Source organism: Strix aluco, chromosome 35, assembly GCF_031877795.1.
Source record: "Strix aluco isolate bStrAlu1 chromosome 35, bStrAlu1.hap1, whole genome shotgun sequence".
Taxonomy (NCBI): domain Eukaryota; kingdom Metazoa; phylum Chordata; class Aves; order Strigiformes; family Strigidae; genus Strix; species Strix aluco.
The window spans coordinates 1422298-1449268 of NC_133965.1; positions in this window are offsets into that span (position 1 = coordinate 1422298).

Sequence of the window (26971 nt, forward strand, 5' to 3'; positions counted from 1 at the left end):
AAATCTGGGGCTCTGTGCTTTCTTGCCTTCTGAACAAGTGTTACTGTTTTCTGCACAAAAGCGATTCTTGCGAAGCAATGTGAACACTTCTGCTTCCCAGGCACAGAGAAGGTGCTAGCAGGGAATTCTCTGCCTGCCTTTGCCCAGTGCTCTGCAAGCTCTCCAGGACAACATAGAATCTGGGGCTCTCTGCTTTCTTTCGTTCTGAACAAGTGTTACTGTTTTCTGCACAAAAGCGATTCTGCGAAGCAATGTGAACACTTCTGCTTCCCAGGCACAGAGAAGGTGCTAGCAAGGAATTCTCTGCCAGCCTTTCCCCAGTGCTCTGCAAGCTCTCCAGGACAACATAGAATCTGGGGCTCTGTGCTTTCTTTCTTTCTGAACAAGTGTTACTGTTTTCTGCACAAAAGCTATTATGCGAAGCAATGTGAACAGGCACAGAGAAGGTGCTAGCAGGGAATTCTCTGCCTGCCTTTCCCCAGTGCTCTGCAAGCTCTCCAGGACAACATAAAATCTGGGGCTCTGTGCTTTCTTTCCTTCTGAACAAGTGTTAGTGTTTTCTGCACAAAAGCGATTCTTGCGAAGCAATGTGAACACTTCTGCTTCCCAGGCACAGAGAAGGTGCTAGCAGGGAATTCTCTGCCTGCCTTTCCCCAGTGCTCTGCAAGCTCTCCAGGACAACATAGAATCTGGGGCTCTCTGCTTTCTTTCGTTCTGAACAAGTGTTACTGTTTTCTGCACAAAAGCGATTCTGCGAAGCAATGTGAACACTTCTGCTTCCCAGGCACAGAGAAGGTGCTAGCAAGGAATTCTCTGCCTGCCTTTCCCCAGTGCTCTGCAAGCTCTCCAGGACAACATAAAATCTGGGGCTCTGTGCTTTCTTTCCTTCTGAACAAGTGTTACTGTTTTCTGCACAAAAGCGATTCTTGCGAAGCAATGTGAACACTTCTGCTTCCCAGGCACAGAGAAGGTGCTAGCAAGGAATTCTATGCCTGCCTTTCCCCAGTGCTCTGCAAGCTCTCCAGGTCAACATAAAATCTGGGGCTCTGTGCTTTCTTTCGTTCTGAACAAGTGTTACTGTTTTCTGCACAAAAGCGATTCTGCGAAGCAATGTGAACACTTCTGCTTCCCAGGCACAGTGAAGGTGCTAGCAAGGAATTCTCTGCCTGCCTTTCCCCAGTGCTCTGCAAGCTCTCCAGGACAACATAAAATCTGGGGCTCTCTGCTTTCTTTCCTTCTGAACAAGTGTTACTGTTTTCTGCACAAAAGCGATTCTGCGAAGCAATGTGAACACTTCTGCTTCCCAGGCACAGAGAAGGTGCTAGCAAGGAATTCTCTGCCTGCCTTTCCCCAGTGCTCTGCAAGCTCTCCAGGACAACATAGAATCTGGGGCTCTGTGCTTTCTTTCGTTCTGAACAAGTGTTAGTGTTTTCTGCACAAAAGCGATTCTGCGAAGCAATGTGAACACTTCTGCTTCCCAGGCACAGAGAAGGTGCTAGCAAGGAATTCTCTGCCAGCCTTTCCCCAGTGCTCTGCAAGCTCTCCAGGACAACATAGAATCTGGGGCTCTCTGCTTTCTTTCGTTCTGAACAAGTGTTACTGTTTTCTGCACAAAAGCGATTGTGCGAAGCAATGTGAACAGGCACAGAGAAGGTGCTAGCAGGGAATTCTCTGCCTGCCTTTCCCCAGTGCTCTGCAAGCTCTCCAGGACAACATAAAATCTGGGGCTCTGTGCTTTCTTTCCTTCTGAACAAGTGTTAGTGTTTTCTGCACAAAAGCGATTCTTGCGAAGCAATGTGAACACTTCTGCTTCCCAGGCACAGAGAAGGTGCTAGCAGGGAATTCTCTGCCTGCCTTTCCCCAGTGCTCTGCAAGATCTCCAGGACAACATAGAATCTGGGGCTCTCTGCTTTCTTTCGTTCTGAACAAGTGTTAGTGTTTTCTGCACAAAAGCGATTCTGCGAAGCAATGTGAACACTTCTGCTTCCCAGGCACAGAGAAGGTGCTAGCAAGGAATTCTCTGCCAGCCTTTCCCCAGTGCTCTGCAAGCTCTCCAGGACAACATAGAATCTGGGGCTCTCTGCTTTCTTTCGTTCTGAACAAGTGTTACTGTTTTCTGCACAAAAGCGATTCTGCGAAGCAATGTGAACAGGCACAGAGAAGGTGCTAGCAGGGAATTCTCTGCCTGCCTTTCCCCAGTGCTCTGCAAGCTCTCCAAGACAACATAAAATCTGGGGCTCTGTGCTTTCTTTCGTTCTGAACAAGTGTTACTGTTTTCTGCACAAAAGCGATTCTTGCGAAGCAATGTGAACACTTCTGCTTCCCAGGCACAGAGAAGGTGCTAGCAAGGAATTCTATGCCTGCCTTTCCCCAGTGCTCTGCAAGCTCTCCAGGACAACATAAAATCTGGGGCTCTGTGCTTTCTTTCGTTCTGAACAAGTGTTACTGTTTTCTGCACAAAAGCGATTCTGCGAAGCAATGTGAACACATCTGCTTCCCAGGCACAGAGAAGGTGCTAGCAAGGAATTCTCTGCCTGCCTTTCCCCAGTGCTCTGCAAGCTCTCCAGGACAACATAGAATCTGGGGCTCTCTGCTTTCTTTCGTTCTGAACAAGTGTTAGTGTTTTCTGCACAAAAGCGATTCTGCGAAGCAATGTGAACACTTCTGCTTCCCAGGCACAGAGAAGGTGCTAGCAGGGAATTCTCTGCCTGCCTTTCCCCAGTGCTCTGCAAGCTCTCCAGGACAACATAGAATCTGGGGCTCTCTGCTTTCTTTCGTTCTGAACAAGTGTTAATGTTTCCTGCACAAAAGCGATTCTGCGAAGCAATGTAACACATCTGCTTCCCAGGCACAGAGAAGGTGCTAGCAGGGAATTCTCTGCCTGCCTTTCCCCAGTGCTCTGCAAGCTCTCCAGGACAACATAAAATCTGGGGCTCTCTGCTTTCTTTCGTTCTGAACAAGTGTTACTGTTTTCTGCACAAAAGCGATTCTGCGAAGCAATGTGAACACATCTGCTTCCCAGGCACAGAGAAGGTGCTATCAGGGAATTCTCTGCCTGCCTTTCCCCAGTGCTCTGCAAGCTCTCCAGGACAACATAAAATCTGGGGCTCTCTGCTTTCTTTCGTTCTGAACAAGTGTTACTGTTTTCTGCACAAAAGCGATTCTGCAAGGCAATGTGAACACATCTGCTTCCCAGGCACAGAGAAGGTGCTAGCAGGGAATTCTCTGCCTGCCTTTCCCCAGTGCTCTGCAAGCTCTCCAGGACAACAGCAAATCTGGGGCTCTGTGCTTTCTTTCCTTCTGAACAAGTGTTACTGTTTTCTGCACAAAAGCGATTCTTGCGAAGCAATGTGAACACTTCTGCTTCCCAGGCACAGAGAAGGTGCTAGCAGGGAATTCTCTGCCTGCCTTTCCCCAGTGCTCTGCAAGCTCTCCAGGACAACATAGAATCTGGGGCTCTCTGCTTTCTTTCGTTCTGAACAAGTGTTACTGTTTTCTGCACAAAAGCGATTCTGCGAAGCAATGTGAACACTTCTGCTTCCCAGGCACAGAGAAGGTGCTAGCAAGGAATTCTATGCCTGCCTTTCCCCAGTGCTCTGCAAGCTCTCCAGGACAACATAGAATCTGGGGCTCTGTGCTTTCTTTCGTTCTGAACAAGTGTTACTGTTTTCTGCACAAAAGCGATTCTGCGAAGCAATGTGAACAGGCACAGAGAAGGTGCTAGCAGGGAATTCTCTGCCTGCCTTTCCCCAGTGCTCTGCAGGCTCTCCAGGACAACATAGAATCTGGGGCTCTATGCTTTCTTTCGTTCTGAACAAGTGTTACTGTTTTCTGCACAAAAGCGATTCTGCGAAGCAATGTGAACACTTCTGCTTCCCAGGCACAGAGAAGGTGCTAGCAGGGAATTCTCTGCCTGCCTTTCCCCAGTGCTCTGCAAGCTCTCCAGGAAAACATAAAATCTGGGGCTCTGTGCTTTCTTGCCTTCTGAACAAGTGTTACTGTTTTCTGCACAAAAGCGATTCTTGCGAAGCAATGTGAACACTTCTGCTTCCCAGGCACAGAGAAGGTGCTAGCAGGGAATTCTCTGCCTGCCTTTGCCCAGTGCTCTGCAAGCTCTCCAGGACAACATAGAATCTGGGGCTCTCTGCTTTCTTTCGTTCTGAACAAGTGTTACTGTTTTCTGCACAAAAGCGATTCTGCGAAGCAATGTGAACACTTCTGCTTCCCAGGCACAGAGAAGGTGCTAGCAAGGAATTCTCTGCCAGCCTTTCCCCAGTGCTCTGCAAGCTCTCCAGGACAACATAGAATCTGGGGCTCTGTGCTTTCTTTCTTTCTGAACAAGTGTTACTGTTTTCTGCACAAAAGCTATTATGCGAAGCAATGTGAACAGGCACAGAGAAGGTGCTAGCAGGGAATTCTCTGCCTGCCTTTCCCCAGTGCTCTGCAAGCTCTCCAGGACAACATAGAATCTGGGGCTCTGTGCTTTCTTTCGTTCTGAACAAGTGTTACTGTTTTCTGCACAAAAGCGATTCTGCGAAGCAATGTGAACACTTCTGCTTCCCAGGAACAGAGAAGGTGCTAGCAGGGAATTCTCTGCCTGCCTTTCCCCAGTGCTCTGCAAGCTCTCCAGGACAACATAAAATCTGGGGCTCTGTGCTTTCTTTCGTTCTGAACAAGTGTTACTGTTTTCTGCACAAAAGCGATTCTGCGAAGCAATGTGAACACTTCTGCTTCCCAGGCACAGAGAAGGTGCTAGCAAGGAATTCTCTGCCTGCCTTTCCCCAGTGCTCTGAAAGCTCTCCAGGACAACATAGAATCTGGGGCTCTGTGCTTTCTTTCGTTCTGAACAAGTGTTAGTGTTTTCTGCACAAAAGCGATTCTGCGAAGCAATGTGAACAGGCACAGAGAAGGTGCTAGCAGGGAATTCTCTGCCTGCCTTTCCCCAGTGCTCTGCAAGCTCTCCAGGACAACATAAAATCTGGGGCTCTCTGCTTTCTTTCCTTCTGAACAAATGTTACTGTTTTCTGCACAAAAGCGATTCTTGCGAAGCAATGTGAACACTTCTGCTTCCCAGGCACAGAGAAGGTGCTAGCAAGGAATTCTATGCCTGCCTTTCCCCAGTGCTCTGCAAGCTCTCCAGGACAACATAAAATCTGGGGCTCTCTGCTTTCTTTCGTTCTGAACAAGTGTTACTGTTTTCTGCACAAAAGCGATTCTGCGAAGCAATGTGAACACATCTGCTTCCCAGGCACAGAGAAGGTGCTAGCAAGGAATTCTCTGCCTGCCTTTCCCCAGTGCTCTGCAAGCTCTCCAGGACAACATAAAATCTGGGGCTCTCTGCTTTCTTTCGTTCTGAACAAGTGTTACTGTTTTCTGCACAAAAGCGATTCTGCGAAGCAATGTGAACACTTCTGCTTCCCAGGCACAGAGAAGGTGCTAGCAGGGAATTCTCTGCCTGCCTTTCCCCAGTGCTCTGCAAGCTCTCCAGGACAACATAGAATCTGGGGCTCTCTGCTTTCTTTCGTTCTGAACAAGTGTTACTGTTTTCTGCACAAAAGCGATTCTTGCGAAGCAATGTGAACACTTCTGCTTCCCAGGCACAGAGAAGGTGCTAGCAAGGAATTCTCTGCCAGCCTTTCCCCAGTGCTCTGCAAGCTCTCCAGGACAACATAGAATCTGGGGCTCTATGCTTTCTTTCGTTCTGAACAAGTGTTACTGTTTTCTGCACAAAAGCGATTCTGCGAAGCAATGTGAACAGGCACAGAGAAGGTGCTATCAGGGAATTCTCTGCCTGCCTTTCCCCAGTGCTCTGCAAGCTCTCCAGGACAACATAGAATCTGGGGCTCTCTGCTTTCTTTCGTTCTGAACAAGTGTTACTGTTTTCTGCACAAAAGCGATTCCGCGAAGCAATGTGAACACATCTGCTTCCCAGGCACAGAGAAGGTGCTAGCAGGGAATTCTCTGCCTGCCTTTCCCCAGTGCTCTGCAAGCTCTCCAGGACAACATAGAATCTGGGGCTCTGTGCTTTCTTTCCTTCTGAACAAGTGTTACTGTTTTCTGCACAAAAGCGATTCTTGCGAAGCAATGTGAACACTTCTGCTTCCAAGGCACAGAGAAGGTGCTAGCAAGGAATTCTCTGCCTGCCTTTCCCAGTGCTCTGCAAGCTCTCCAGGACAACATAAAATCTGGGGCTCTCTGCTTTCTTTCGTTCTGAACAAGTGTTACTGTTTTCTGCACAAAAGCGATTCTGCGAAGCAATGTGAACACTTCTGCTTCCCAGGCACAGAGAAGGTGCTAGCAAGGAATTCTCTGCCTGCCTTTCCCCAGTGCTCTGCAAGCTCTCCAGGACAACATAGAATCTGGGGCTCTCTGCTTTCTTTCGTTCTGAACAAGTGTTACTGTTTTCTGCACAAAAGCGATTCTGCGAAGCAATGTGAACACATCTGCTTCCCAGGCACAGAGAAGGTGCTAGCAGGGAATTCTCTGCCTGCCTTTCCCCAGTGCTCTGCAAGCTCTCCAGGACAACATAGAATCTGGGGCTCTCTGCTTTCTTTCGTTCTGAACAAGTGTTAGTGTTTTCTGCACAAAAGCGATTCTGCGAAGCAATGTGAACACTTCTGCTTCCCAGGCACAGAGAAGGTGCTAGCAGGGAATTCTCTGCCTGCCTTTCCCCAGTGCTCTGCAAGCTCTCCAGGACAACATAGAATCTGGGGCTCTCTGCTTTCTTTCGTTCTGAACAAGTGTTAATGTTTCCTGCACAAAAGCGATTCTGCGAAGCAATGTGAACACATCTGCTTCCCAGGCACAGAGAAGGTGCTAGCAGGGAATTCTCTGCCTGCCTTTCCCCAGTGCTCTGCAAGCTCTCCAGGACAACATAAAATCTGGGGCTCTGTGCTTTCTTTCGTTCTGAACAAGTGTTACTGTTTTCTGCACAAAAGCGATTCTGCGAAGCAATGTGAACACATCTGCTTCCCAGGCACAGAGAAGGCGCTAGCAGGGAATTCTCTGCCTGCCTTTCCCCAGTGCTCTGCAAGCTCTCCAGGACAACATAAAATCTGGGGCTCTGTGCTTTCTTTCGTTCTGAACAAGTGTTACTGTTTTCTGCACAAAAGCGATTCTGCAAAGCAATGTGAACACATCTGCTTCCCAGGCACAGAGAAGGTGCTAGCAGGGAATTCTCTGCCTGCCTTTCCCCAGTGCTCTGCAAGCTCTCCAGGACAACATAGAATCTGGGGCTCTGTGCTTTCTTTCGTTCTGAACACGTGTTAATGTTTTCTGCACAAAAGGGATTCTTGCGAAGCAATGTGAACAGGCACAGAGAAGGTGCTAGCAGGGAATTCTCTGCCTGCCTTTCCCCAGTGCTCTGCAAGCTCTCCAGGACAACATAAAATCTGGGGCTCTGTGCTTTCTTTCCTTCTGAACAAGTGTTAGTGTTTTCTGCACAAAAGCGATTCTTGCGAAGCAATGTGAACACTTCTGCTTCCCAGGCACAGAGAAGGTGCTAGCAGGGAATTCTCTGCCTGCCTTTCCCCAGTGCTCTGCAAGCTCTCCAGGACAACATAGAATCTGGGGCTCTCTGCTTTCTTTCGTTCTGAACAAGTGTTACTGTTTTCTGCACAAAAGCGATTCTGCGAAGCAATGTGAACATTTCTGCTTCCCAGGCACAGAGAAGGTGCTAGCAAGGAATTCTCTGCCTGCCTTTCCCCAGTGCTCTGCAAGCTCTCCAGGACAACATAAAATCTGGGGCTCTGTGCTTTCTTTCCTTCTGAACAAGTGTTACTGTTTTCTGCACAAAAGCGATTCTGCGAAGCAATGTGAACACTTCTGCTTCCCAGGCACAGAGAAGGTGCTAGCAAGGAATTCTCTGCCTGCCTTTCCCCAGTGCTCTGCAAGCTCTCCAGGACAACATAGAATCTGGGGCTCTGTGCTTTCTTTCGTTCTGAACAAGTGTTAGTGTTTTCTGCACAAAAGCGCTTCTGCGAAGCAATGTGAACACTTCTGCTTCCCAGGCACAGAGAAGGTGCTAGCAAGGAATTCTCTACCAGCCTTTCCCCAGTGCTCTGCAAGCTCTCCAGGACAACATAGAATCTGGGGCTCTCTGCTTTCTTTCGTTCTGAACAAGTGTTACTGTTTTCTGCACAAAAGCGATTCTGCGAAGCAATGTGAACAGGCACAGAGAAGGTGCTAGCAGGGAATTCTCTGCCTGCCTTTCCCCAGTGCTCTGCAGGCTCTCCAGGACAACATAGAATCTGGGGCTCTATGCTTTCTTTCGTTCTGAACCAGTGTTACTGTTTTCTGCACAAAAGCGATTCTGCGAAGCAATGTGAACACTTCTGCTTCCCAGGCACAGAGAAGGTGCTAGCAGGGAATTCTCTGCCTGCCTTTCCCCAGTGCTCTGCAAGCTCTCCAGGACAACATAAAATCTGGGGCTCTGTGCTTTCTTTCCTTCTGAACAAGTGTTACTGTTTTCTGCACAAAAGCGATTCTTGCGAAGCAATGTGAACACATCTGCTTCCCAGGCACAGAGAAGGTGCTAGCAAGGAATTCTCTGCCTGCCTTTCCCCAGTGCTCTGCAAGCTCTCCAGGACAACATAGAATCTGGGGCTCTCTGCTTTCTTTCCTTCTGAACAAGTGTTACTGTTTTCTGCACAAAAGCGATTCTGCGAAGCAATGTGAACACTTCTGCTTCCCAGGCACAGAGAAGGTGCTAGCAAGGAATTCTCTGCCTGCCTTTCCCCAGTGCTCTGCAAGCTCTCCAGGACAACATAGAATCTGGGGCTCTGTGCTTTCTCTCGTTCTGAACAAGTGTTACTGTTTTCTGCACAAAAGCGATTCTGCGAAGCAATGTGAACAGGCACAGAGAAGGTGCTAGCAGGGAATTCTCTGCCTGCCTTTCCCCAGTGCTCTGCAAGCTCTCCAGGACAACATAAAATCTGGGGCTCTGTGCTTTCTTTCCTTCTGAACAAGTGTTAGTGTTTTCTGCACAAAAGCGATTCTTGCGAAGCAATGTGAACACTTCTGCTTCCCAGGCACAGAGAAGGTGCTAGCAGGGAATTCTCTGCCTGCCTTTCCCCAGTGCTCTGCAAGCTCTCCAGGACAACATAGAATCTGGGGCTCTCTGCTTTCTTTCGTTCTGAACAAGTGTTACTGTTTTCTGCACAAAAGCGATTCTGCGAAGCAATGTGAACACTTCTGCTTCCCAGGCACGGAAAAGGTGCTAGCAAGGAATTCTCTGCCAGCCTTTCCCCAGTGCTCTGCAAGCTCTCCAGGACAACATAGAATCTGGGGCTCTCTGCTTTCTTTCGTTCTGAACAAGTGTTACTGTTTTCTGCACAAAAGCGATTCTGCGAAGCAATGTGAACAGGCACAGAGAAGGTGCTAGCAGGGAATTCTCTGCCTGCCTTTCCCCAGTGCTCTGCAAGCTCTCCAGGACAACAGCAAATCTGGGGCTCTGTGCTTTCTTTCCTTCTGAACAAGTGTTACTGTTTTCTGCACAAAAGCGATTCTTGCGAAGCAATGTGAACACTTCTGCTTCCCAGGCACAGAGAAGGTGCTAGCAAGGAATTCTATGCCTGCCTTTCCCCAGTGCTCTGCAAGCTCTCCAGGACAACATAAAATCTGGGGCTCTGTGCTTTCTTTCGTTCTGAACAAGTGTTACTGTTTTCTGCACAAAAGCGATTCTGCGAAGCAATGTGAACACATCTGCTTCCCAGACACAGAGAAGGTGCTAGCAAGGAATTCTCTGCCAGCCTTTCCCCAGTGCTCTGCAAGCTCTCCAGGACAACATAGAATCTGGGGCTCTGTGCTTTCTTTCGTTCTGAACAAGTGTTAGTGTTTTCTGCACAAAAGCGATTCTGCGAAGCAATGTGAACACTTCTGCTTCCCAGGCACAGAGAAGGTGCTAGCAGGGAATTCTCTGCCTGCCTTTCCCCAGTGCTCTGCAAGCTCTCCAGGACAACATAGAATCTGGGGCTCTCTGCTTTCTTTCGTTCTGAACAAGTGTTAATGTTTCCTGCACAAAAGCGATTCTGCGAAGCAATGTAACACATCTGCTTCCCAGGCACAGAGAAGGTGCTAGCAGGGAATTCTCTGCCTGCCTTTCCCCAGTGCTCTGCAAGCTCTCCAGGACAACATAAAATCTGGGGCTCTGTGCTTTCTTTCGTTCTGAACAAGTGTTACTGTTTTCTGCACAAAAGCGATTCTGCGAAGCAATGTGAACACATCTGCTTCCCAGGCACAGAGAAGGTGCTATCAGGGAATTCTCTGCCTGCCTTTCCCCAGTGCTCTGCAAGCTCTCCAGGACAACATAAAATCTGGGGCTCTCTGCTTTCTTTCGTTCTGAACAAGTGTTACTGTTTTCTGCACAAAAGCGATTCTGCAAGGCAATGTGAACACATCTGCTTCCCAGGCACAGAGAAGGTGCTAGCAGGGAATTCTCTGCCTGCCTTCCCCAGTGCTCTGCAAGCTCTCCAGGACAACATAGAATCTGGGGCTCTGTGCCTTCTTTCGTTCTGAACAAGTGTTACTGTTTTCTGCACAAAAGCGATTCTGCGAAGCAATGTGAACACTTCTGCTTCCCAGGCACAGAGAAGGTGCTAGCAAGGAATTCTCTGCCTGCCTTTCCCCAGTGCTCTGCAAGCTTTCCAGGACAACATAGAATCTGGGGCTCTGTGCTTTCTTTCGTTCTGAACAAGTGTTAGTGTTTTCTGCACAAAAGCGATTCTGCGAAGCAATGTGAACAGGCACAGAGAAGGTGCTAGCAGGGAATTCTCTGCCTGCCTTTCCCCAGTGCTCTGCAAGCTCTCCAGGACAACATAAAATCTGGGGCTCTGTGCTTTCTTTCCTTCTGAACAAGTGTTAGTGTTTTCTGCACAAAAGCGATTCTTGCGAAGCAATGTGAACACTTCTGCTTCCCAGGCACAGAGAAGGTGCTAGCAGGGAATTCTCTGCCTGCCTTTCCCCAGTGCTCTGCAAGCTCTCCAGGACAACATAGAATCTGGGGCTCTCTGCTTTATTTCGTTCTGAACAAGTGTTACTGTTTTCTGCACAAAAGCGATTCTGCGAAGCAATGTGAACACTTCTGCTTCCCAGGCACAGAGAAGGTGCTAGCAAGGAATTCTCTGCCAGCCTTTCCCCAGTGCTCTGCAAGCTCTCCAGGACAACATAGAATCTGGGGCTCTGTGCTTTCTTTCGTTCTGAACAAGTGTTACTGTTTTCTGCACAAAAGCGATTCTGCGAAGCAATGTGAACAGGCACAGAGAAGGTGCTAGCAGGGAATTCTCTGCCTGCCTTTCCCCAGTGGTCTGCAAGCTCTCCAGGACAACATAGAATCTGGGGCTCTCTGCTTTCTTTCGTTCTGAACAAGTGTTAATGTTTTCTGCACAAAAGCGATTCTGCGAAGCAATGTGAACACATCTAATTCCCAGGCACAGAGAAGGTGCTAGCAGGGAATTCTCTGCCTGCCTTTCCCCAGTGCTCTGCAAGCTCTCCAGGACAACATAGAATCTGGGGCTCTGTGCTTTCTTTCGTTCTGAACAAGTGTTACTGTTTTCTGCACAAAAGCGATTCTGCGAAGCAATGTGAACACTTCTGCTTCCCAGGAACAGAGAAGGTGCTAGCAGGGAATTCTCTGCCTGCCTTTCCCCAGTGCTCTGCAAGCTCTCCAGGACAACATAAAATCTGGGGCTCTGTGCTTTCTTTCGTTCTGAACAAGTGTTACTGTTTTCTGCACAAAAGCGATTCTGCGAAGCAATGTGAACACTTCTGCTTCCCAGGCACAGAGAAGGTGCTAGCAAGGAATTCTCTGCCTGCCTTTCCCCAGTGCTCTGAAAGCTCTCCAGGACAACATAGAATCTGGGGCTCTGTGCTTTCTTTCGTTCTGAACAAGTGTTAGTGTTTTCTGCACAAAAGCGATTCTGCGAAGCAATGTGAACAGGCACAGAGAAGGTGCTAGCAGGGAATTCTCTGCCTGCCTTTCCCCAGTGCTCTGCAAGCTCTCCAGGACAACATAAAATCTGGGGCTCTGTGCTTTCTTTCCTTCTGAACAAATGTTACTGTTTTCTGCACAAAAGCGATTCTTGCGAAGCAATGTGAACACTTCTGCTTCCCAGGCACAGAGAAGGTGCTAGCAAGGAATTCTCTGCCTGCCTTTCCCCAGTGCTCTGCAAGCTCTCCAGGACAACATAAAATCTGGGGCTCTCTGCTTTCTTTCGTTCTGAACAAGTGTTACTGTTTTCTGCACAAAAGCGATTCTGCGAAGCAATGTGAACACATCTGCTTCCCAGGCACAGAGAAGGTGCTAGCAAGGAATTCTCTGCCTGCCTTTCCCCAGTGCTCTGCAAGCTCTCCAGGACAACATAAAATCTGGGGCTCTCTGCTTTCTTTCGTTCTGAACAAGTGTTACTGTTTTCTGCACAAAAGCGATTCTGCGAAGCAATGTGAACACTTCTGCTTCCCAGGCACAGAGAAGGTGCTAGCAGGGAATTCTCTGCCTGCCTTTCCCCAGTGCTCTGCAAGCTCTCCAGGACAACATAGAATCTGGGGCTCTCTGCTTTCTTTCGTTCTGAACAAGTGTTACTGTTTTCTGCACAAAAGCGATTCTTGCGAAGCAATGTGAACACTTCTGCTTCCCAGGCACAGAGAAGGTGCTAGCAAGGAATTCTCTGCCAGCCTTTCCCCAGTGCTCTGCAAGCTCTCCAGGACAACATAGAATCTGGGGCTCTATGCTTTCTTTCGTTCTGAACAAGTGTTACTGTTTTCTGCACAAAAGCGATTCTGCGAAGCAATGTGAACAGGCACAGAGAAGGTGCTAGCAGGGAATTCTCTGCCTGCCTTTCCCCAGTGCTCTGCAAGCTCTCCAGGACAACATAGAATCTGGGGCTCTCTGCTTTCTTTCGTTCTGAACAAGTGTTACTGTTTTCTGCACAAAAGCGATTCCGCGAAGCAATGTGAACACATCTGCTTCCCAGGCACAGAGAAGGTGCTAGCAGGGAATTCTCTGCCTGCCTTTCCCCAGTGCTCTGCAAGCTCTCCAGGACAACATAGAATCTGGGGCTCTGTGCTTTCTTTCCTTCTGAACAAGTGTTACTGTTTTCTGCACAAAAGCGATTCTTGCGAAGCAATGTGAACACTTCTGCTTCCCAGGCACAGAGAAGGTGCTAGCAAGGAATTCTCTGCCTGCCTTTCCCAGTGCTCTGCAAGCTCTCCAGGACAACATAAAATCTGGGGCTCTCTGCTTTCTTTCGTTCTGAACAAGTGTTACTGTTTTCTGCACAAAAGCGATTCTGCGAAGCAATGTGAACACTTCTGCTTCCCAGGCACAGAGAAGGTGCTAGCAGGGAATTCTCTGCCTGCCTTTCCCCAGTGCTCTGCAAGCTCTCCAGGACAACATAGAATCTGGGGCTCTGTGCTTTCTTTCGTTCTGAACAAGTGTTAATGTTTCCTGCACAAAAGCGATTCTGCGAAGCAATGTGAACACATCTGCTTCCCAGGCACAGAGAAGGTGCTAGCAGGGAATTCTCTGCCTGCCTTTCCCCAGTGCTCTGCAAGCTCTCCAGGACAACATAGAATCTGGGGCTCTGTGCTTTCTTTCGTTCTGAACAAGTGTTACTGTTTTCTGCACAAAAGCGATTCTGCGAAGCAATGTGAACACTTCTGCTTCCCAGGCACAGAGAAGGTGCTAGCAGGGAATTCTCTGCCTGCCTTTCCCCAGTGCTCTGCAAGCTCTCCAGGACAACATAGAATCTGGGGCTCTCTGCTTTCTTTCGTTCTGAACAAGTGTTAATGTTTCCTGCACAAAAGCGATTCTGCGAAGCAATGTAACACATCTGCTTCCCAGGCACAGAGAAGGTGCTAGCAGGGAATTCTCTGCCTGCCTTTCCCCAGTGCTCTGCAAGCTCTCCAGGACAACATAAAATCTGGGGCTCTGTGCTTTCTTTCGTTCTGAACAAGTGTTACTGTTTTCTGCACAAATGCGATTCTGCGAAGTAATGTGAACACATCTGCTTCCCAGGCACAGAGAAGGTGCTAGCAGGGAATTCTCTGCCTGCCTTTCCCCAGTGCTCTGCAAGCTCTCCAGGACAACATAGAATCTGGGGCTCTCTGCTTTCTTTCGTTCTGAACAAGTGTTACTGTTTTCTGCACAAAAGCGATTCTGTGAAGCAATGTGAACACTTCTGCTTCCCAGGCACAGAGAAGGTGCTAGCAAGGAATTCTCTGCCTGCCTTTCCCCAGTGCTCTGCAAGCTCTCCAGGACAACATAGAATCTGGGGCTCTCTGCTTTCTTTCGTTCTGAACACGTATTAATGTTTTCTGCACAAAAGGGATTCTTGCGAAGCAATGTGAACAGGCACAGAGAAGGTGCTAGCAGGGAATTCTCTGCCTGCCTTTCCCCAGTGCTCTGCAAGCTCTCCAGGACAACATAAAATCTGGGGCTCTGTGCTTTCTTTCCTTCTGAACAAGTGTTAGTGTTTTCTGCACAAAAGCGATTCTTGCGAAGCAATGTGAACACTTCTGCTTCCCAGGCACAGAGAAGGTGCTAGCAGGGAATTCTCTGCCTGCCTTTCCCCAGTGCTCTGCAAGCTCTCCAGGACAACATAGAATCTGGGGCTCTCTGCTTTCTTTCGTTCTGAACAAGTGTTACTGTTTTCTGCACAAAAGCGATTCTGCGAAGCAATGTGAACATTTCTGCTTCCCAGGCACAGAGAAGGTGCTAGCAAGGAATTCTCTGCCTGCCTTTCCCCAGTGCTCTGCAAGCTCTCCAGGACAACATAAAATCTGGGGCTCTGTGCTTTCTTTCCTTCTGAACAAGTGTTACTATTTTCTGCACAAAAGCGATTCTTGCGAAGCAATGTGAACACTTCTGCTTCCCAGGCACAGAGAAGGTGCTAGCAAGGAATTCTATGCCTGCCTTTCCCCAGTGCTCTGCAAGCTCTCCAGGACAACATAAAATCTGGGGCTCTGTGCTTTCTTTCGTTCTGAACAAGTGTTACTGTTTTCTGCACAAAAGCGATTCTGCGAAGCAATGTGAACACTTCTGCTTCCCAGGCACAGTGAAGGTGCTAGCAAGGAATTCTCTGCCTGCCTTTCCCCAGTGCTCTGCAAGCTCTCCAGGACAACATAAAATCTGGGGCTCTCTGCTTTCTTTCCTTCTGAACAAGTGTTACTGTTTTCTGCACAAAAGCGATTCTGCGAAGCAATGTGAACACTTCTGCTTCCCAGGCACAGAGAAGGTGCTAGCAAGGAATTCTCTGCCTGCCTTTCCCCAGTGCTCTGCAAGCTCTCCAGGACAACATAGAATCTGGGGCTCTGTGCTTTCTTTCGTTCTGAACAAGTGTTAGTGTTTTCTGCACAAAAGCGATTCTGCGAAGCAATGTGAACACTTCTGCTTCCCAGGCACAGAGAAGGTGCTAGCAGGGAATTCTCTGCCTGCCTTTCCCCAGTGCTCTGCAAGCTCTCCAGGACAACATAAAATCTGGGGCTCTGTGCTTTCTTGCCTTCTGAACAAGTGTTACTGTTTTCTGCACAAAAGTGATTCTTGCGAAGCAATGTGAACACTTCTGCTTCCCAGGCACAGAGAAGGTGCTAGCAGGGAATTCTCTGCCTGCCTTTGCCCAGTGCTCTGCAAGCTCTCCAGGACAACATAGAATCTGGGGCTCTGTGCTTTCTTTCGTTCTGAACAAGTGTTACTGTTTTCTGCACAAAAGCGATTCTGCGAAGCAATGTGAACACTTCTGCTTCCCAGGCACAGAGAAGGTGCTAGCAAGGAATTCTCTGCCAGCCTTTCCCCAGTGCTCTGCAAGCTCTCCAGGACAACATAGAATCTGGGGCTCTGTGCTTTCTTTCTTTCTGAACAAGTGTTACTGTTTCCTGCACAAAAGCGATTCTGCGAAGCAATGTGAACACTTCTGCTTCCCAGGCACAGAGAAGGTGCTAGCAAGGAATTCTCTGCCTGCCTTTCCCCAGTGCTCTGCAAGCTCTCCAGGACAACATAAAATCTGGGGCTCTGTGCTTTCTTTCGTTCTGAACAAGTGTTACTGTTTTCTGCACAAAAGCGATTCTGCGAAGCAATGTGAACACTTCTGCTTCCCAGGCACAGAGAAGGTGCTAGCAAGGAATTCTCTGCCTGCCTTTCCCCAGTGCTCTGCAAGCTTTCCAGGACAACATAGAATCTGGGGCTCTGTGCTTTCTTTCGTTCTGAACAAGTGTTAGTGTTTTCTGCACAAAAGCGATTCTGCGAAGCAATGTGAACAGGCACAGAGAAGGTGCTAGCAGGGAATTCTCTGCCTGCCTTTCCCCAGTGCTCTGCAAGCTCTCCAGGACAACATAAAATCTGGGGCTCTGTGCTTTCTTTCCTTCTGAACAAGTGTTAGTGTTTTCTGCACAAAAGCGATTCTTGCGAAGCAATGTGAACACTTCTGCTTCCCAGGCACAGAGAAGGTGCTAGCAGGGAATTCTCTGCCTGCCTTTCCCCAGTGCTCTGCAAGCTCTCCAGGACAACATAGAATCTGGGGCTCTCTGCTTTCTTTCGTTCTGAACAAGTGTTACTGTTTTCTGCACAAAAGCGATTCTGCGAAGCAATGTGAACACTTCTGCTTCCCAGGCACGGAAAAGGTGCTAGCAAGGAATTCTCTGCCAGCCTTTCCCCAGTGCTCTGCAAGCTCTCCAGGACAACATAGAATCTGGGGCTCTCTGCTTTCTTTCGTTCTGAACAAGTGTTACTGTTTTCTGCACAAAAGCGATTCTGCGAAGCAATGTGAACAGGCACAGAGAAGGTGCTAGCAGGGAATTCTCTGCCTGCCTTTCCCCAGTGCTCTGCAAGCTCTCCAGGACAACATAAAATCTGGGGCTCTCTGCTTTCTTTCGTTTTGAACAAGTGTTACTGTTTTCTGCACAAAAGCGATTCTGTGAAGCAATGTGAACACTTCTGCTTCCCAGGCACAGAGAAGGTGCTAGCAAGGAATTCTCTGCCTGCCTTTCCCCAGTGCTCTGCAAGCTCTCCAGGACAACATAGAATCTGGGGCTCTCTGCTTTCTTTCCTTCTGAACAAGTGTTACTGTTTTCTGCACAAAAGCGATTCTGCGAAGCAATGTGAACACTTCTGCTTCCCAGGCACAGAGAAGGTGCTAGCAAGGAATTCTCTGCCTGTCTTTCCCCAGTGCTCTGCAAGCTCTCCAGGACAACATAGAATCTGGGGCTCTGTGCTCTCTTTGGTTCTGAACAAGTGTTACTGTTTTCTGCACAAAAGCGATTCTGCGAAGCAATGTGAACAGGCACAGAGAAGGTGCTAGCAGGGAATTCTCTGCCTGCCTTTCCCCAGTGCTCTGCAAGCTCTCCAGGACAACATAAAATCTGGGGCTCTGTGCTTTCTTTCGTTCTGAACAAGTGTTAATGTTTTCTGCACAAAAGCGATTCTTGCGAAGCAATGTGAACACTTCTGCTTCCCAGGCAGAGAGAAGGTGCTAGCAAGGAATTCTATGCCTGCCTTTCCCCAGTGCTCTGCAAGCTCTCCAGGACAACATAAAATCTGGGGCTCTCTGCTTTCTTTCGTTCTGAACAAGTGTTACTGTTTTCTGCACAAAAGCGATTCTGCGAAGCAATGTGAACACTTCTGCTTCCCAGGCACAGAGAAGGTGCTAGCAAGGAATTCTCTGCCTGCCTTTCCCCAGTGCTCTGCAAGCTCTGCAGGACAACATAAAATCTGGGGCTCTGTGCTTTCTTTCCTTCTGAACAAGTGTTACTGTTTTCTGCACAAAAGCGATTCTGCGAAGCAATGTGAACACTTCTGCTTCCCAGGCACAGAGAAGGTGCTAGCAAGGAATTCTCTGCCTGCCTTTCCCCAGTGCTCTGCAAGCTTTCCAGGACAACATAGAATCTGGGGCTCTCTGCTTTCTTTCGTTCTGAACAAGTGTTAGTGTTTTCTGCACAAAAGCGATTCTGCGAAGCAATGTGAACAGGCACAGAGAAGGTGCTAGCAGGGAATTCTCTGCCTGCCTTTCCCCAGTGCTCTGCAAGCTCTCCAGGACAACATAAAATCTGGGGCTCTGTGCTTTCTTTCCTTCTGAACAAGTGTTAGTGTTTTCTGCACAAAAGCGATTCTTGCGAAGCAATGTGAACACTTCTGCTTCCCAGGCACAGAGAAGGTGCTAGCAGGGAATTCTCTGCCTGCCTTTCCCCAGTGCTCTGCAAGCTCTCCAGGACAACATAGAATCTGGGGCTCTCTGCTTTCTTTCGTTCTGAACAAGTGTTACTGTTTTCTGCACAAAAGCGATTCTGCGAAGCAATGTGAACACTTCTGCTTCCCAGGCACAGAGAAGGTGCTAGCAAGGAATTCTCTGCCAGCCTTTCCCCAGTGCTCTGCAAGCTCTCCAGGACAACATAGAATCTGGGGCTCTCTGCTTTCTTTCGTTCTGAACAAGTGCTACTGTTTTCTGCACAAAAGCGATTCTGCGAAGCAATGTGAACAGGCACAGAGAAGGTGCTAGCAGGGAATTCTCTGCCTGCCTTTCCCCAGTGCTCTGCAGGCTCTCCAGGACAACATAGAATCTGGGGCTCTCTGCTTTCTTTCGTTCTGAACAAGTGTTACTGTTTTCTGCACAAAAGCGATTCTGCGAAGCAATGTGAACACATCTGCTTCCCAGGCACAGAGAAGGTGCTAGCAGGGAATTCTCTGCCTGCCTTTCCCCAGTGCTCTGCAAGCTCTCCAGGACAACATAAAATCTGGGGCTCTGTGCTTTCTTGCCTTCTGAACAAGTGTTACTGTTTTCTGCACAAAAGTGATTCTTGCGAAGCAATGTGAACACTTCTGCTTCCCAGGCACAGAGAAGGTGCTAGCAGGGAATTCTCTGCCTGCCTTTGCCCAGTGCTCTGCAAGCTCTCCAGGACAACATAGAATCTGGGGCTCTGTGCTTTCTTTCGTTCTGAACAAGTGTTACTGTTTTCTGCACAAAAGCGATTCTGCGAAGCAATGTGAACACTTCTGCTTCCCAGGCACAGAGAAGGTGCTAGCAAGGAATTCTCTGCCAGCCTTTCCCCAGTGCTCTGCAAGCTCTCCAGGACAACATAGAATCTGGGGCTCTGTGCTTTCTTTCTTTCTGAACAAGTGTTACTGTTTTCTGCACAAAAGCGATTCTGCGAAGCAATGTGAACAGGCACAGAGAAGGTGCTAGCAGGGAATTCTCTGCCTGCCTTTCCCCAGTGCTCTGCAAGCTCTCCAGGACAACATAGAATCTGGGGCTCTCTGCTTTCTTTCGTTCTGAACAAGTGTTACTGTTTTCTGCACAAAAGCGATTCTGCGAAGCAATGTGAACACTTCTGCTTCCCAGGCACAGAGAAGGTGCTAGCAGGGAATTCTCTGCCTGCCTTTCCCCAGTGCTCTGCAAGCTCTCCAGGACAACATAGAATCTGGGGCTCTGTGCTTTCTTTCCTTCTGAACAAGTGTTACTGTTTTCTGCACAAAAGCGATTCTTGCGAAGCAATGTGAACACTTCTGCTTCCCAGGCACAGAGAAGGTGCTAGCAAGGAATTCTATGCCTGCCTTTCCCCAGTGCTCTGCAAGCTCTCCAGGACAACATAAAATCTGGGGCTCTCTGCTTTCTTTCGTTTTGAACAAGTGTTACTGTTTTCTGCACAAAAGCGATTCTGTGAAGCAATGTGAACACTTCTGCTTCCCAGGCACAGAGAAGGTGCTAGCAAGGAATTCTCTGCCTGCCTTTCCCCAGTGCTCTGCAAGCTCTCCAGGACAACATAGAATCTGGGGCTCTGTGCTTTCTTTCCTTCTGAACAAGTGTTACTGTTTTCTGCACAAAAGCGATTCTGCGAAGCAATGTGAACAGGCACAGAGAAGGTGCTAGCAGGGAATTCTCTGCCTGCCTTTCCCCAGTGCTCTGCAAGCTCTCCAGGACAACATAAAATCTGGGGCTCTGTGCTTTCTTTCCTTCTGAACAAGTGTTACTGTTTTCTGCACGAAAGCGATTCTTGCGAAGCAATGTGAACACTTCTGCTTCCCAGGCACAGAGAAGGTGCTAGCAAGGAATTCTATGCCTGCCTTTCCCCAGTGCTCTGCAAGCTCTCCAGGACAACATCAAATCTGGGGCTCTCTGCTTTCTTTCGTTCTGAACAAGTGTTACTGTTTTCTGCACAAAAGCGATTCTGCGAAGCAATGTGAACACTTCTGCTTCCCAGGCACAGAGAAGGTGCTAGCAAGGAATTCTCTGCCTGCCTTTCCCCAGTGCTCTGCAAGCTCTCCAGGACAACATCGAATCTGGGGCTCTGTGCTTTCTTTCGTTCTGAACAAGTGTTACTGTTTTCTGCACAAAAGCGATTCTGCGAAGCAATGTGAACACTTCTGCTTCCCAGGCACAGAGAAGGTGCTAGCAAGGAATTCTATACCTGCCTTTCCCCAGTGCTCTGCAAGCTTTCCAGGACAACATAGAATCTGGGGCTCTGTGCTTTCTTTCGTTCTGAACAAGTGTTAGTGTTTTCTGCACAAAAGCGATTCTGCGAAGCAATGTGAACAGGCACAGAGAAGGTGCTAGCAGGGAATTCTCTGCCTGCCTTTCCCCAGTGCTCTGCAAGCTCTCCAGGACAACATAAAATCTGGGGCTCTGTGCTTTCTTTCCTTCTGAACAAGTGTTAGTGTTTTCTGCACAAAAGCGATTCTTGTGAAGCAATGTGAACACTTCTGCTTCCCAGGCACAGAGAAGGTGCTAGCAGGGAATTCTCTGCCTGCCTTTCCCCAGTGCTCTGCAAGCTCTCCAGGACAACATAGAATCTGGGGCTCTCTGCTTTCTTTCGTTCTGAACAAGTGTTACTGTTTTCTGCACAAAAGCGATTCTGCGAAGCAATGTGAACACTTCTGCTTCCCAGGCACAGAGAAGGTGCTAGCAAGGAATTCTCTGCCAGCCTTTCCCCAGTGCTCTGCAAGCTCTCCAGGACAACATAGAATCTGGGGCTCTGTGCTTTCTTTCGTTCTGAACAAGTGTTAGTGTTTTCTGCACAAAAGCGATTCTGCGAAGCAATGTGAACAGGCACAGAGAAGGTGCTAGCAGGGAATTCTCTGCCTGCCTTTCCCCAGTGCTCTGCAGGCTCTCCAGGACAACATAGAATCTGGGGCTCTATGCTTTCTTTCGTTCTGAACAAGTGTTACTGTTTTCTGCACAAAAGCGAGTCTGCGAAGCAATGTGAACACTTCTGCTTCCCAGGCACAGAGAAGGTGCTAGCAGGGAATTCTCTGCCTGCCTTTCCCCAGTGCTCTGCAAGCTCTCCAGGACAACATAGAATCTGGGGCTCTGTGCTTTCTTTCCTTCTGAACAAGTGTTACTGTTTTCTGCACAAAAGCGATTCTGCGAAGCAATGTGAACACTTCTGCTTCCCAGGCACAGAGAAGGTGCTAGCAAGGAATTCTCTGCCACCCTTTCCCCAGTGCTCTGCAAGCTCTCCAGGACAACATAAAATCTGGGGCTCTCTGCTTTCTTTCGTTCTGAACAAGTGTTACTGTTTTCTGCACAAAAGCGATTCTGCGAAGCAATGTGAACACTTCTGCTTCCCAGGCACAGAGAAGGTGCTAGCAAGGAATTCTCTGCCTGCCTTTCCCCAGTGCTCTGCAAGCTCTCCAGGACAACATAGAATGTGGGGCTCTCTGCTTTCTTTCGTTCTGAACAAGTGTTACTGTTTTCTGCACAAAAGCGATTCTGCGAAGCAATGTGAACAGGCACAGAGAAGGTGCTAGCAGGGAATTCTCTGCCTGCCTTTCCCCAGTGCTCTGCAGGCTCTCCAGGACAACATAGAATCTGGGGCTCTATGCTTTCTTTCGTTCTGAACCAGTGTTACTGTTTTCTGCACAAAAGCGATTCTGCGAAGCAATGTGAACACTTCTGCTTCCCAGGCACAGAGAAGGTGCTAGCAGGGAATTCTCTGCCTGCCTTTCCCCAGTGCTCTGCAAGCTCTGCAGGACAACATAAAATCTGGGGCTCTGTGCTTTCTTTCCTTCTGAACAAGTGTTACTGTTTTCTGCACAAAAGCGATTCTTGCGAAGCAATGTGAACACATCTGCTTCCCAGGCACAGAGAAGGTGCTAGCAAGGAATTCTATGCCTGCCTTTCCCCAGTGCTCTGCAAGCTCTCCAGGACAACATAAAATCTGGGGCTCTCTGCTTTCTTTCGTTCTGAACAAGTGTTACTGTTTTCTGCACAAAAGCGATTCTGCGAAGCAATGTGAACACATCTGATTCCCAGGCACAGAGAAGGTGCTAGCAGGGAATTCTCTGCCTGCCTTTCCCCAGTGCTCTGCAAGCTCTCCAGGACAACATAGAATCTGGGGCTCTGTGCTTTCTTTCCTTCTGAACAAGTGTTACTGTTTTCTGCACAAAAGCGATTCTTGCGAAGCAATGTGAACACTTCTGCTTCCCAGGCACAGAGAAGGTGCTAGCAAGGAATTGTCTGCCTGCCTTTCCCCAGTGCTCTGCAAGCTCTCCAGGACAACATAGAATCTGGGGCTCTGTGCTTTCTTTCCTTCTGAACAAGTGTTACTGTTTTCTGCACAAAAGCGATTCTGCGAAGCAATGTGAACAGGCACAGAGAAGGTGCTAGCAGGGAATTCTCTGCCTGCCTTTCCCCAGTGCTCTGCAAGCTCTCCAGGACAACATAAAATCTGGGGCTCTGTGCTTTCTTTCCTTCTGAACAAGTGTTACTGTTTTCTGCACAAAAGCGATTCTTGCGAAGCAATGTGAACACATCTGCTTCCCAGGCACAGAGAAGGTGCTAGCAAGGAATTCTCTGCCTGCCTTTGCCCAGTGCTCTGCAAGCTCTCCAGGACAACATAAAATCTGGGGCTCTCTGCTTTCTTTCGTTCTGAACAAGTGTTACTGTTTTCTGCACAAAAGCGATTCTGCGAAGCAATGTGAACACTTCTGCTTCCCAGGCACAGAGAAGGTGCTAGCAAGGAATTCTCTGCCTGCCTTTCCCCAGTGCTCTGCAAGCTTTCCAGGACAACATAGAATCTGGGGCTCTGTGCTTTCTTTCCTTCTGAACAAGTGTTACTGTTTTCTGCACAAAAGCGATTCTGCGAAGCAATGTGAACAGGCACAGAGAAGGTGCTAGCAGGGAATTCTCTGCCTGCCTTTCCCCAGTGCTCTGCAAGCTCTCCAGGACAACATAGAATCTGGGGCTCTCTGCTTTCTTTCGTTCTGAACAAGTGTTACTGTTTTCTGCACAAAAGCGATTCTGCGAAGCAATGTGAACACTTCTGCTTCCCAGGCACAGAGAAGGTGCTAGCAGGGAATTCTCTGCCTGCCTTTCCCCAGTGCTCTGCAAGCTCTCCAGGACAACATAGAATCTGGGGCTCTGTGCTTTCTTTCCTTCTGAACAAGTGTTACTGTTTTCTGCACAAAAGCGATTCTTGCGAAGCAATGTGAACACTTCTGCTTCCCAGGCACAGAGAAGGTGCTAGCAAGGAATTCTATGCCTGCCTTTCCCCAGTGCTCTGCAAGCTCTCCAGGACAACATAAAATCTGGGGCTCTCTGCTTTCTTTCGTTCTGAACAAGTGTTACTGTTTTCTGCACAAAAGCGATTCTGCGAAGCAATGTGAACACATCTGATTCCCAGGCACAGAGAAGGTGCTAGCAGGGAATTCTCTGCCTGCCTTTCCCCAGTGCTCTGCAAGCTCTCCAGGACAACATAGAATCTGGGGCTCTGTGCTTTCTTTCCTTCTGAACAAGTGTTACTGTTTTCTGCACAAAAGCGATTCTTGCGAAGCAATGTGAACACTTCTGCTTCCCAGGCACAGAGAAGGTGCTAGCAAGGAATTGTCTGCCTGCCTTTCCCCAGTGCTCTGCAAGCTCTCCAGGACAACATAGAATCTGGGGCTCTGTGCTTTCTTTCCTTCTGAACAAGTGTTACTGTTTTCTGCACAAAAGCGATTCTGCGAAGCAATGTGAACAGGCACAGAGAAGGTGCTAGCAGGGAATTCTCTGCCTGCCTTTCCCCAGTGCTCTGCAAGCTCTCCAGGACAACATAAAATCTGGGGCTCTGTGCTCTCTTTCCTTCTGAACAAGTGTTACTGTTTTCTGCACAAAAGCGATTCTTGCGAAGCAATGTGAACACTTCTGCTTCCCAGGCACAGAGAAGGTGCTAGCAAGGAATTCTATGCCTGCCTTTGCCCAGTGCTCTGCAAGCTCTCCAGGACAACATAAAATCTGGGGCTCTCTGCTTTCTTTCGTTCTGAACAAGTGTTACTGTTTTCTGCACAAAAGCGATTCTGCGAAGCAATGTGAACACTTCTGCTTCCCAGGCACAGAGAAGGTGCTAGCAAGGAATTCTCTGCCTGCCTTTCCCCAGTGCTCTGCAAGCTCTCCAGGACAACATCGAATCTGGGGCTCTGTGCTTTCTTTCGTTCTGAACAAGTGTTACTGTTTTCTGCACAAAAGCGATTCTGCGAAGCAATGTGAACACTTCTGCTTCCCAGGCACAGAGAAGGTGCTAGCAAGGAATTCTCTGCCTGCCTTTCCCCAGTGCTCTGCAGGCTTTCCAGGACAACATAGAATCTGGGGCTCTGTGCTTTCTTTCCTTCTGAACAAGTGTTACTGTTTTCTGCACAAAAGCGATTCTGCGAAGCAATGTGAACAGGCACAGAGAAGGTGCTAGCAGGGAATTCTCTGCCTGCCTTTCCCCAGTGCTCTGCAAGCTCTCCAGGACAACATAGAATCTGGGGCTCTCTGCTTTCTTTCGTTCTGAACAAGTGTTACTGTTTTCTGCACAAAAGCGATTCTGCGAAGCAATGTGAACACTTCTGCTTCCCAGGCACAGAGAAGGTGCTAGCAGGGAATTCTCTGCCTGCCTTTCCCCAGTGCTCTGCAAGCTCTCCAGGACAACATAGAATCTGGGGCTCTGTGCTTTCTTTCCTTCTGAACAAGTGTTACTGTTTTCTGCACAAAAGCGATTCTTGCGAAGCAATGTGAACACTTCTGCTTCCCAGGCACAGAGAAGGTGCTAGCAAGGAATTCTATGCCTGCCTTTCCCCAGTGCTCTGCAAGCTCTCCAGGACAACATAAAATCTGGGGCTCTCTGCTTTCTTTCGTTTTGAACAAGTGTTACTGTTTTCTGCACAAAAGCGATTCTGTGAAGCAATGTGAACACTTCTGCTTCCCAGGCACAGAGAAGGTGCTAGCAAGGAATTCTCTGCCTGCCTTTCCCCAGTGCTCTGCAAGCTCTCCAGGACAACATAGAATCTGGGGCTCTGTGCTTTCTTTCCTTCTGAACAAGTGTTACTGTTTTCTGCACAAAAGCGATTCTGCGAAGCAATGTGAACAGGCACAGAGAAGGTGCTAGCAGGGAATTCTCTGCCTGCCTTTCCCCAGTGCTCTGCAAGCTCTCCAGGACAACATAAAATCTGGGGCTCTGTGCTTTCTTTCCTTCTGAACAAGTGTTACTGTTTTCTGCACGAAAGCGATTCTTGCGAAGCAATGTGAACACTTCTGCTTCCCAGGCACAGAGAAGGTGCTAGCAAGGAATTCTATGCCTGCCTTTCCCCAGTGCTCTGCAAGCTCTCCAGGACAACATCAAATCTGGGGCTCTCTGCTTTCTTTCGTTCTGAACAAGTGTTACTGTTTTCTGCACAAAAGCGATTCTGCGAAGCAATGTGAACACTTCTGCTTCCCAGGCACAGAGAAGGTGCTAGCAAGGAATTCTCTGCCTGCCTTTCCCCAGTGCTCTGCAAGCTCTCCAGGACAACATCGAATCTGGGGCTCTGTGCTTTCTTTCGTTCTGAACAAGTGTTACTGTTTTCTGCACAAAAGCGATTCTGCGAAGCAATGTGAACACTTCTGCTTCCCAGGCACAGAGAAGGTGCTAGCAAGGAATTCTATGCCTGCCTTTCCCCAGTGCTCTGCAAGCTTTCCAGGACAACATAGAATCTGGGGCTCTGTGCTTTCTTTCGTTCTGAACAAGTGTTAGTGTTTTCTGCACAAAAGCGATTCTGCGAAGCAATGTGAACAGGCACAGAGAAGGTGCTAGCAGGGAATTCTCTGCCTGCCTTTCCCCAGTGCTCTGCAAGCTCTCCAGGACAACATAAAATCTGGGGCTCTGTGCTTTCTTTCCTTCTGAACAAGTGTTAGTGTTTTCTGCACAAAAGCGATTCTTGTGAAGCAATGTGAACACTTCTGCTTCCCAGGCACAGAGAAGGTGCTAGCAGGGAATTCTCTGCCTGCCTTTCCCCAGTGCTCTGCAAGCTCTCCAGGACAACATAGAATCTGGGGCTCTCTGCTTTCTTTCGTTCTGAACAAGTGTTACTGTTTTCTGCACAAAAGCGATTCTGCGAAGCAATGTGAACACTTCTGCTTCCCAGGCACAGAGAAGGTGCTAGCAGGGAATTCTCTGCCTGCCTTTCCCCAGTGCTCTGCAAGCTCTCCAGGACAACATAGAATCTGGGGCTCTGTGCTTTCTTTCCTTCTGAACAAGTGTTACTGTTTTCTGCACAAAAGCGATTCTTGCGAAGCAATGTGAACACTTCTGCTTCCCAGGCACAGAGAAGGTGCTAGCAAGGAATTGTCTGCCTGCCTTTCCCCAGTGCTCTGCAAGCTCTCCAGGACAACATAAAATCTGGGGCTCTCTGCTTTCTTTCGTTTTGAACAAGTGTTACTGTTTTCTGCACAAAAGCGATTCTGTGAAGCAATGTGAACACTTCTGCTTCCCAGGCACAGAGAAGGTGCTAGCAAGGAATTCTCTGCCTGCCTTTCCCCAGTGCTCTGCAAGCTCTCCAGGACAACATAGAATCTGGGGCTCTGTGCTTTCTTTCCTTCTGAACAAGTGTTACTGTTTTCTGCACAAAAGCGATTCTGCGAAGCAATGTGAACAGGCACAGAGAAGGTGCTAGCAGGGAATTCTCTGCCTGCCTTTCCCCAGTGCTCTGCAAGCTCTCCAGGACAACATAAAATCTGGGGCTCTGTGCTTTCTTTCCTTCTGAACAAGTGTTACTGTT